Source organism: Protopterus annectens, chromosome 5.part1, assembly GCF_019279795.1.
Source record: "Protopterus annectens isolate FY-2018-M chromosome 5.part1, PAN1.0, whole genome shotgun sequence".
Classification (NCBI taxonomy): Eukaryota; Metazoa; Chordata; order Ceratodontiformes; family Protopteridae; genus Protopterus; species Protopterus annectens.
This window is the reverse complement of record NC_056736.1, coordinates 304,924,097-304,936,494: the sequence shown is the minus strand read 5'-3', so window position 1 is coordinate 304,936,494 and position 12,398 is coordinate 304,924,097.

Genomic DNA, 12,398 nt, shown 5'->3' with positions numbered 1-12,398 from the left:
TTTTGTTTGCTGCTTTCTCAGGCTGTTTGTTTACCATTTTGTAATGAACACCTGCAGGTGTCCTGCCTTGTTTGCTGTTGTTGCTGCTGCTTCCCCTATAATCATATCTCTCAACCTGCAGACATTGAGATTAGGTACAAAGGCCCTTGAAAGTAAGTACATCTAGCCGCAAATCTGGGCATCTAAAAATAACAAATAGTACATAACTCTTCCTGTACTCTTCCAGTGGGACAAAGTCAGTGCTTAGGCTGTGATTGAAAAGAGTACCTAGTGGTGTTGCTAATTCCTGCTTTAACCCATGTAGAACACAGCCTGGGATATTATCTAGTCCCATAGAGGCTGTGTTTTGGCCTTGGAGGTGGTGTTTAAAACCTGCTGCTTAGAGATACTAGGTGGTGGACAGGTGGTGGGGATGATTTGGGGTATGAGTGGCAGAGACAGGGGGTGAAGTTTTTACAGAACTTGTCAGCCAGCAGGTTTGCTATATCCACAGGTTCTGTATATGTAGTACCATTAACTACAAGTTCATCACTAATCTGGAACTTTCCTTAGAGGTTATGGATGTAACTAAAGAATGCCTTATAGTTGTCCTTAGTTGTGGAAAATAATTTGGATTTGTAGTTAGTTTTAGAGGAGTTCACAAGGAGTCTTACATACTTGTTTAAGTTGAGGAGGGAGTGTTTCCAGTTTTGAGTCCATTCCTGTCTTACTCTTAGACAACAGTTTCTTTCTCTTATTGTATAGCCTGTTAATGGCAGATGTCCACACTGCAGGTTTGTTCTTCCTTGAGGATCTTACTTTGGTCCTATCAGGTATGGCAGAGTTGATACAATTGTACAGATGTTCATATAGAACAGTGGTGTATAACCCAACATTGGTGTCTTTTCCTTCTGTGGGCGGAGTGGCTATGACGCTATTTATGCCATCTCATAAGAGGTTGTAATTGGCCTTGGAGAAGTGTTTTAGTCTAGTTGCTGCTAAGTGGAGTCTGGTGTTATAGTTACTGCTAATGAGATTGATTTGTGGCCAAATCTACTAGGCAGAACAGTACACTTTGGGGGGGGGGGTGTAATGCTCCCTCATGTTGATGAGCACCACATCTAGGATATTTGAGCCACTTGTGGGGGTATCAACCATCTGATCCAGGCCATTTGAGTTAATGAAATCCAGGAACCTTTGGGCAAGTGAGTTAGAACATGTATAATTTATGCAGTCAATGGATGGGTAATAAAATTTGCCAAAAACCAGGGTATTTGGTTGTATCTTGATTAACTTAAGTAGAGCCAAGTAGGTTGAGTGAATGTTCTTTCATGGAGGGGGTCCTATAGCTGGCAATGCCTTGATGAGGGGTCTTACCAACAGTCAATTGCACCTGAAGTAATAGCAGGCAATCCTGCTGTGTGAGCAGTTTGGAGGTGTAGTTACCTTTAAAGAATAATGATATACCACCTCCTTTAGTTCTCGCACCTTCAGTTTGCGGTCTGAACATGTGAAAGGAAATGTAACCCAGTATGGCTGAGGTGCTCTCTGCAGCCTTAAACCAGGTCTCTGTGACTGCAAAAAATGTCAGCATCTTCCAAGATAAGGACTGCTTCCAGTGAGTGAAGTTTCAGGTTTAGACTCCTAGCATTTAGCAGCATGACCTTGAGGATGTTTTTACATTGAGAATTTTGTTCTTGTGACATTGCCTAAAAAAGGCACTATGGGGGTGGCAAGAGCCTTAGCCAGTAGCCGAAATCCCAGGGGTGACAGATGAAGATCATCTCTGGCAAAGCATCAGGGTCTGCTGACCAAATCATCCCAGGCTGACAGATAGTAGATCCCTTTAGAATAACACCAGAAACTTAGCTAATTGTTGAAGTCAATCATTTTATGTTGGGTTCCTATTAGATTGTCGAAACTCTGTTTACACGAATACGAAATCGACACATATTGCACGAAATACATAATCGTCGAACATGCAAAACTGCGAAATTCAAAATGTCAAAGTGTTTTGGTTGGCCTGTCTGCAGTATAGCTCTGTAAGGTAAGTATATGATAGTTACGGGCCTTAGGGTTAGGGTGCGGGTTAAGGTAAGTGCATAGATAGGTAATGTGTGTAAGATTTAGTGTAGTGTTAGAAGTAGGGTTTTGTTAAATGTATTTATGTGTATTATTTATTTTGTTTGGGTATATCTCTGTAGGGGAAGTGTGCGGTAGTTACGGACCTTAGGGTTAGGGAGGGGTTTAGGATAGTACATAGATAGTTGTGTATGTGGGGTTTGTTGTAGGGTTAGAAGTTGAGTTTTGGTGCTTTACTTTAGGATTAGGAGTAGGGTTTGGTTAGTGTATGTATGTGGTTTATTTATTTTGTTTGGGTAGGTAGTATATAGCGGGTGGTGGGGTTGGCCGACGATGAACGTTCGATATTTTAAATTTCGCGGTTTAGCGTGTTTGGTATTTTTGCGGTTCGAGTAATATGTGTTACTGTTTTGATATTCGATGTAATGGATTTTCGTTGATTTAATATAGACCCTTTTTTGTTTGTACTGTGACTGTAAGATTTAGTGCAGTGTTAGAAGTAGGGTTTTGTTAAATGTATTTATGTGTATTATTTATTTTGTTTAGGTATGTCTCCATAGGGGAAGTGTGCGGTAGTTACGGACCTTAGGGTTAGGGAGGGGTTAAGGATAGTGCATAGATAGTTGTGTATGTGGGGTTTAGTGTAGGGTTAGAAGTTGAGTTTTGGTGCTTTACTTTAGGGTTAGGAGTAGGGTTTGGTTAGTATATGTATGTGGTTTATTTATTTTGTTTGGGTAGGTAGTATGTAGCGGGTGGTGAGGTTGGCCGACTATGAACGTTCGATATTTTAAATTTCGCAGTTTAGCGCATTTGGTATTTTCACGGTTCAAGTAATACGTGTTGCTGTTTTGGTATTCGATGTAATGGATTTTCGTTGATTTAATATAGACCCTTTTTTGTTTGTACTGTGACATCATCCAAGGTGAAAGTAAAATGTTGTTTACAGCTGGGGCATACCTGTCTGAGACACATACTGTAATCAGAGAGCTCTGTCATGTCTCTCTTCATATAGTCCAGTGAGGTACATCTCAAGTCATTCACACCAACTTGGGCTATGACAGAGTCATAACAGTACCTGTGGTTGAGACTTGAATGCATGGGTCATGTGTCGGATCCTGGCACCTGACAGACAGCTGACCGTGGCCTTTTCCTTATCCAACCTGGTGAGAAGGATATCTGTATGTCTCACAATGGAGTCGCCTATGACTAAGATGTTTGGTTTTGTGTTATGCCTTAAGGCTTGTCTGATGAGACACAGATGTTATGTGTACTATGTTATGCAGGGGATGTATTGTGTGAAGCTTGCTTGTGTTTGGGAGGTCTCTGGTGTTTAGGTAAGCTTGTAGTAAGGATCTATGCATATGTAAGTTTATGTGTTGTTGGTTTGGCTGGTGCAGGAGGTGAGGTGTGCATGCTGACAACCTGCTTAGTGTCAGATGTACTGACTGGTGAATGAGAGAGCCTGGATTCCTGGTTCTTAATATAGCTGCATCTCTCACATTTTGAATTTGTGTGAACTAGAAGTGGGTTGTCAGTGTACATGAGGCAATTGCTACATTACCTTAGGATGCCCATGTCAACTAGGCTTGCTGGAGAAACTGTGGGAAATTGTCCTTCCATAATACTAGATAAGTTAATGTGGTCAGAAACAGGGAGAAGACAGGAAGGACCAGGTAAAGTACAGGACAGGAAAAGTGGACAAAAAATACAAAGGGCTAGAAGGTAAGCTCTGTGTTGGTACCGCAGGAGCTTTACTGAATGTATCACCTGTCAGTGAGGCACAATCACGAGACCTCACCGATGCAGCACCAGCAGAGTACTAAGGGAAACTTTGCAGGCAAAAATGTTTGCATCTGTAATTGCCAACTGTATCCACCACTGTGTGGCAGTGTGAGATGTGCAAACAAGTGCAAACCGTTCAAACGTGGTGCTTATGTAGCAAATGTGAGTAAACAGATTTAAACAAATTAACCAATAAAAAGGCTCAAAACAGAGCCCTGTTCCAGCATCCTTCAATCAGATGAGTTCTAACTGCACATTCCTGCCACAAGGCTGCAGGGGAACCCTCTCCAACAAAAGATAGCCTAGTTTAGTGCTCAAGTTATCCAAACAGAACTAGATTCAGCAGGTGTGAATCTAGTCTATGCTATAGCAAACAGCGTGCAACAATTCAGTAAACACAGCTCAAATAAGCAGTGATATAGTAAACATACATTTCAAAAGTGCACAGTACGGTAAAACAAATTTTGCTTAAGTTTTGCAGAAATCATCAGATCCTTGGATTGTTCAGATAAATACAGCAGAGCATAGCTGGTTTCTAAACTCTGGAGCTTTCTGTAAACAAAGTAATTTCAACTGAGTTTCCCAGCAGCAATGATTTAAATCAGGAATGCAAATGACTCCATTATCTCTCAATAATAACAACCTATCACAATCTACACTGGAATGACCACTCAACCAGGTAAGAGGCTTTATCAAGTACTTTTTGTCAAGAAAAACACCTTTCCTGAGTATAAGGGGGACTATCTGCTAAGTGTAAAAGAAGAATTTGAATGATAATAATCTCTTGGCCTGAATTATTTGATCCAGGTCCAAATGCAGTAATCTTCAAGCATTGATTCAAACTTGTTTGTATGAAATTCTAGTTTGTCTGCAAGGTTAGGGTGAGATAAATACCTATATTCTTTTCTCACAGATCTGGAAATTGCGTCAACAGTGTTGAAGCAGGTACATAATTAATTGCTATGGCCTTTGAGTTTGAAATGCTTCCCATAAATCCTAATATCAAACAAAACTTACATTTGAAAAAGGGAAGGCAAGTGGGAATCAAGGTCCCTCAAGTACACCAGTAGCGCATTAGTGGACAGTGCTGTCTTCACTTCGAAGACCGTTATCAGTTACTTCAAACAAAGGCAAAATGAAGGTAAAAGACATGACTCTCTAGTTCCATTTCTTTAAATTAAAAAAGTTGAGGGCTTAATATTCTCCATAACCTAGGCGTTTCCAAGTGAAATTAAATACATGCAAAACCTCAAATAGAAAATCTCTATTATTCATGTCAAAACCCTTTCAGCATCCAGACTAACCTCCACCGAAGGCACTTTCAACCATTCGGCCTCCTGCCAACATAGCAGAGTCTACAATGTTTTATTAAAAATGTACTTCTGGGTTGTGAAGCAGATCAGAAAATGTCATGTATTCCTTCTATTCTTAAAAACGTCTTGTGCATAAATATGATGGCCTTTATCAACCGTTCTTTTTGCTGCAGGACAGTCCATTCTGTTAGTAGCAAACTGCCAAACATAACAGGGTCTCTTAGCTCCATTTTCTCCAGGACACCAACTAATCTGATGTTTTTTCTTTGAGACTGAAGTTACATGTCATGTATTCTAGAGTCCATAATTTACATCCCCACCTGAACATCTGTGATACACATACATAAGCTTTTGGTATGACTTTGGAATTCTTTTATGGCATCTGAGTTTTCTGCTAGTGCAGTTTCTACACTCTTTCACATCTTCTCATTCCTGTTTACATAATCATCCAATTTCATTTCATTATTGTTTAATTTATCCAGAACTTCAAAGGTTGCAACTCATTCGGCCCTTCTTACTGAGTGGTAGGGCCCAATTCCACATTCAGATGACTTTTTATAGAATGGATGGCAGTGTGAGAGACATCTTTGTACACCCATGTACAAGTTTCTTAGGAGACACTTTAAAGTTTTTGTTAGTGTTATGACATGACATCTACCTGTGTACTCAAATACCACTACTTTATAGTGATATGAATGGATCTGTGCTTAACTGGGGACTTTTTATTTTCCACAAGAGAGCTGAGACACCAAAGTATTACCAGAATTCCCACTTCCTGTATATCTGAAAGACTTTAAATAAGTCTTCTTATTTCTAACATTGTTTTATTAATGGTATACAGGATGGTGTAGAGGTAGGCACTCCTGATATTAACTGCAGTGTAAATAGATACTTCCATATGTTAAATATGGGATGTATGCAGGTACAGGTTGCAAGTAACCACAGTACTGATTATTCTATGGACCTCCACTTTGTTCCAAGGCCAGGACTAACATGGATGACACACATAAGAAATCCATCTTAACACAATACTACAGAATGCCTTCACAGTAGTCTCCTCTTTAATTAATGTTTCTCTGATACCAGAAACTTGCTGCAAAATACTGTACTGGTGCTGCTACATCTCCCTTTTTCCTGGTGCACATCATCATCATCATCCTCACTCTCCTTTTCTCATTTTTCTATGAGGGGTCGGGGTGTCGTGTCACTTGTCACTGTCTCCCCCTATTCAATACCACACTCCCACCTTCTTCAACTCTCATGTCTCACTGTCACAGGTCTTCTCTCACACAATCCATTCACCTCTTTGCAGGATGCCCTCATTTTGCATAAATACATACATACATACATACAAATACATACAAATATTTAAGATATTTGAAGCACAGGTCTTCAACCTGCCAATATACCAAACAGTTTTTCCCATATCCAGAGTTTTTAAAATTATCTAAACTATCACTTGCTTTAATGTAATTTGGTAGTCTGTTCCATGCGTCAGCTACTCTGTCAGGGAACCAATTAATACACTTCTCATTCCTATAGAATCTTCTACATAGGTTGTCTGATGATTCTCTAGTACTTTTTGTTAACCCCAAACATTCCCAGAGATAGATGTCTCTAAATGTCCTATATATATATCTATATATATATATCTCTCTCTCTCTCTCTATATATATATATATATATATATATATATATATATATATATTTATATACAATGAAGTCTTCTCTTAAATACCTATATGAGACACAGTACAAGTTCAGATATTTTAGTCTTTTATAATGACTTAAATTTTCACACCCATGGATGCCCTTGGTATATTTCCACTGTATCCTTTCCAGTTTAGGTTTATAGGTTCATAGGTAGGTACTAGGCTATTGGCCCTGGGGCCTTTACAAGCCCAGCCAAAAAGGTACCCTGGCTTTTGCCACCCAAGAAAATTCTTTTCCTGTGTCACTGTAGAGCAGAGCCACAGAGGTGATCCCCTGGGTGAATTTCCTATTTCCCATCCAATCATCAAGATTTTTCTTGAAGAGTGCTAATGAGGAGCTTTGTTTGATATAGATAGGTAGTTTGTTCCAGAGTATGGGAAGTCTCTGGGACAGGAATCTATCCCTCCGGCATGTTCTGTTTATTGTGGTGACAAGGTTTAGGTCCCTAGAGCATGTAGCTCGGAGGGATTGGGATTTCTTTAAGTGGAGCATGTCCAACAGCTCTGGGTTTGACATAGCATTGTATGTTAGGCAGAGATCACGTCTGAGTATGTGATATGTGACAGAGTAAAGCTGGAGTTTTTTGAGACGGTCTGCGTAGGGCATGTTTGAGGCCAGTAATCCTCTTTGTGAGGTATTTCTGTGGCCTTTCCAGTTGTTGTAGATGTCTTGTGAGGTACACACCAAAAGGGGCGTTGTACTCTATAATGGGTCTAATGAGTGATGAGTAGAGGGGTACAATGACCTCTTTTTTTTCTGGATGAGAAACCTTTGGTGATGAGGTGTGTCATGTAAAAGGATTTCCTGACTATTGTGGCAATGTGATTATCAAAGGAGAGACTACTGTCCACCTGTGTCCCAAGGTCTCTTATCACACTTTCGGTGTTAAGTATACTACCACCTATTTTGTAGTTCATGGGTACAAAGTTTTTATCAAAGGGGATGACAATGCACATTTTGGCATTGAGCTTGAGGCCATGGCTTTGACACCAGGCATCTGTCTTAGTGAGGCCCTTTTGTAGGATGTCCACATTGTTAGGAGTTTCGATTATGGCTCCTAGTTTGCAGTCATCTACAAACTTCGTTAGCCAAAGACCTTCTGTGTTAGCCTGTACTTCAGAGAAGTAGATACCAAACAGGAGAGGACCCAGGACTGAACCCTGTGGTACTCCACTTGACACTGGTCTGAAGTCGGATTTGGAGTCTGCTACTTTCACAGTGTAGGTTCTGTCAGTGAGCCAGTTGGTAACCCATCTTGTGACATAGGGATTTATACCTAGTTTAGTGAGTTTATCTATAATTCCAGAGTGGGGGATGGTGTTGAAAACCTTGGCAAGATCTAGATAGGCTGTGTGAACCACCTTACCCTTGTCAACGGCTTTGGTGACTGCTTCAAAGAAGTCTATCAGATTTAGGATACATGATCTGCCTTTTGCAAACTCGAACTGGGTGGGGTCCAGAGTTTGGAGATTACCAATGTCTTTGTTTATAAGTTCCGTGATAATATGTTCCATGGCCTTGCAGACCAGGCTCATCAGGCTAATGGGGCAGTAGTTCCCGGGGTCCGTGGTGGCTCCCCCGTTGTGGAGTGCGATAACCGTCGCTGTGTGCCATTCAGCAGCCACAAAGCCTGGGGCGAGGCTGTGATTGAACATGGTACTTAGGTGGGGTGCCAGTTTGTTTTATAGTTCATGTAGAACGCAGCCTGGGATGTTGTCTGGTCCCATGGATGCTGTGTTCTTGACTTTGGAGAGTGTGGTTTTTACATGTGCAGCCGTGATTACAGGAACTTTACATTCTTCCAGTATAGAGATGGGCTCTTTAGGAGGTGAGAGGGGGGTAAAGTTTGCACTGAACCTATCTGCCAGGATGTTGGCAATATCAGTTGGGTCTGTATATTTAGTGCCATTATGCTGTAACTCAGAGCAAATCTGAGTGTTGCCATTGAGATTCTTGACATAGCTATACAATGCTTTGGTTGTCTTTAGAATCAGTGGCGATTTTGTTTTCATAACTAGCTTTGGAGGATTTTATCAGGAATCACAGCTTCTTACTGAGGCTGACCAGGGAGCTCCTCCATTCATGGGATTTTACTCTCTTTTGCAACAGTTTCTTCCTTCTGTTGTACAGTTTGTTTATGGCAGAGGACCACCAGATTGGCTTCCTTTTTTTGGAGGATAGCGTTTTGGTTCTGTTTGGGATAGCACGATCCATGCACATATGCAAGTGCTTATAAAGTGCAATTGTGTAGGATTCAGTAGTCGTAAATGTAATGTCCATCTGCATGGGTGTCATGAAGTTCACCACTTCTGTCTTAAGAAGTATGAAGTTGGCTTTGGAGAAATTTTTTACCATGGTTTCCTTAATGGGGGGTGGGGGCAGGATGTGGATATCTACGGTAATTAGCTTATGGTTGGATCGGACCAATGAGGCGTTGACTTCAGGTGTGGAACACCGGTCACTCATGTTGGTAATGACTAGATCTAGGATATTGTTGCCCCTGGTGGGAGTGTGGATAAGTTGATCCAGGGTATTGTAGTTTATGAATTCCAGAAAGCGTTGAGTGAAGGAGTTGGTACATGAGTAGTTTTCCCAGTTAATGGTGGGGTAGTTGAAATCGCCCATTATTAGGGTGTTTGGTTGAACCCTAATATTTTCCAGTGCATCAAGAAAAGAGGAGTGGGAATCCTGGGGCATGGTGGGTGATCTGTAGCAAGCTGCAATTTGGATTGCAGTTTTGCCCAGACTTAGTTGCATTTGGATAACCTCGGCTGCATTATGCTGCGCAACTAGCCTGGAGGTGTGGATATCCTTAATGAATATGGACACACCTCTGCCTTTGGTGTTCCGGTCCAGGTTACATGGCCAAAAAGTGTGGTATGAGTTATAGCCTGGTAGTGCAGGGGTGCTCTCTGGAGCCTTGAACCAGGTCTCAGTCACTGCACAGATATCGATGTTCTCCATTTTAAGGAGTGCTTGTCTTCTTATAAAGTTTCCATATTGTTATTCCATACTAAAGTTTGGGTTTAATGTAATTAATGAACAATGACTGCATAATTTTTGATTTCCTAGACTTTATAAATCTTTTTATACAACCTATAGTTCTATAACTATCATTAATCAATTGGTTTATATGATTTGAAAAATTCATAGCTGGATCTAACCATATACCCAGGTCTTTAAATGAATCTACAGTTTCAATCACTGTGTGCTGCATTAAGTATTCACCTTTCAATTTATGTTTCCCAAATCTCATATGCTTAGTTTTTGATGTATTTATCAGCATATTATTCTCCTGTGCCCAAATGCTAACTTAGTAAATTTCTTTTGTAGACATTCCCTATCTGTAACATGTGTAATCAGTTTACATAATTACAAGTCATCTGGATACAGACTCGTTTTGTCTTGTCTTCTTCCTGTAAGTCCCAAATCTTCTTCAGCAGATTGTCTTGTGCTTTCCTGCACGTGCCCAAAAGACTGTAATCTGTTCTTTTTGACCTTTTCTGCAATTGGACCTACTTTAGCCTCTGCTCTTATGTCCTCATTTCTTCATCTGCCCCTCAGTATGCATCTTACCACCCATCTCAGGCACTTCATCTCCATCATCTAGCTTCCTCAACTGCTCTGCCTTTACTGCCCATGTTTCTGTACCATACAGTAGTGCTGGTTGCATTACTGCTTTGTACACCTTAGGTTTCTGCTCTTTGGCATTCTTATGTCATACACTACCTTTGACACTCTGTGCCACTTGGCTGCAGTCCCATCGATTCTAGCTTTGACCTCCTCATTCAGACTTCCCTTCTCTTCAACCACCCCTCCCAGATGCATGAAGCTGTTAACCTGTTCCACTATTTTCCATTCTATCTCAATGTTCATCTTCTTCTGATTTCTCCCATTTGTTGCCATTACATCTGCCTTATCTGTACTCAGTTTCAGCCCATGTGTCTTACATTTTGCATTCCATTCCCCTACCCTTTGCTGAAGTATTTGCTCAGAGTCTGCCTGTAATGCCAAATCATCTGCATACAGCAACTTTGTTGATCTATCCCCTCTGACCTGTTTGCTAATGAAGTCCATCATCGGTATGAACAGCAGTGGGCTCAGAGCTGAACCCTGATGCACACCCAGTCCCACTGTGCACCCCTCTGTAAGATTGAACTTTTTTTACTACTTGTGTCATTGAGTCCTTGTACATAGCTTGCACTAATTTTACCAGTGCTTCTAGGACTTTGAACCACTGCAGGACAGCCTAAATCAGCTTTCTTGAGACCTTGTCATATGCTTTCTCTAAGTCTAGAAATGCCCATTTGAACTCTTTCCATATTTCTAGTTTCTTTTCAAGTATCTGTCTCATTGCAAACATTGCATCAGTTGTGCTGCATCCTGATCGGAATCTGAACCGCATCTTACTTTCTGCTGCTCTGTGTATTCATTTATCAGTCACCATCTCCAGAACTTTCATGTAGTGTGATAGAAGTCTGATACCTCTATATTCTCCACAGTTGTGACTGTGCCCTTTGTTTTTGAAAACTGGCAGCGGTATATTTATTCTCCAGTCATGTTGGATACAGCTTTCTCTCCATATTGCTACGATTACCCTCAGGAGCCATTTCTACCCTATCTCACATAAAATCTTGATCATATCTGCTGTGACCTTATCTGATCCTGTTGCTTTCCTGACTTCATTTTCCTTAGTGCTGTTCTTACTTCTCCTGGGGAGGGGGGGGGGTTCCTCCTCTTCTCTCACTGTAGGCTATGTCTGGGGCAGTACAGCTTCTGTGGTGTTTTCTTAATTCAAAAGCTGCTGGAAGTACTCCTTCCATCTGCCTTTGATGTCTTGTGGACTGGTTAGTAGGTTGTTGCTGGCATCCCTTATGAAGGGTGTCTGACTATCTTCTTTATCTTTCTGTCTTTGCTTTGCAACCTAATAGAGTTTCTTTGTGCCATCCATTGAGTCACTTTCCAGAAGATGGTAAAGTGCTCTTGTTGCCTTGTTTTTTTGCTATTGCTACTCCTCTCTTAGCCTCTTTGTTAGACAACCAGTATTCCATCCTAGTCTGGTCTGTCTTTTCTGTCCCCCACTTTTTCCTATATTCCTTCTTTCTTTTGATCACTTCCTGGACTTTGGGCATTCCACTACTGCATATCTGCTCTGTAGCCCTTCCACATACTATTTTGAGGCACTGTCATTCCTCTTCAACTACACGCATTTCCTCTTTTTCTTGAGGTGCTAGAGACTTCAGTAATTCCTTGAACTGTTATGCTTTCTCTCCAGTCAAAGTCCAGGTCTTCATCCTTGTCTCTGTTGACCTTAGAACCTTCTCTGATCACTGCTTGCAGCTGATTGTGGCAATCAGTGTTTTTTGCTGTGGGCCAACTGTTTCACTGTGGGATTACTTTGCAATCACTAATTCTACCCCACTGCCCTTTCCTAACTAGGTGAAAATGTACTTGAGTTGCATGTTGGCCACTTTTGTATGTGATCTTGAGACTGTCTGTCTTTCTGAACCATGTGGTGGCTAACATCAA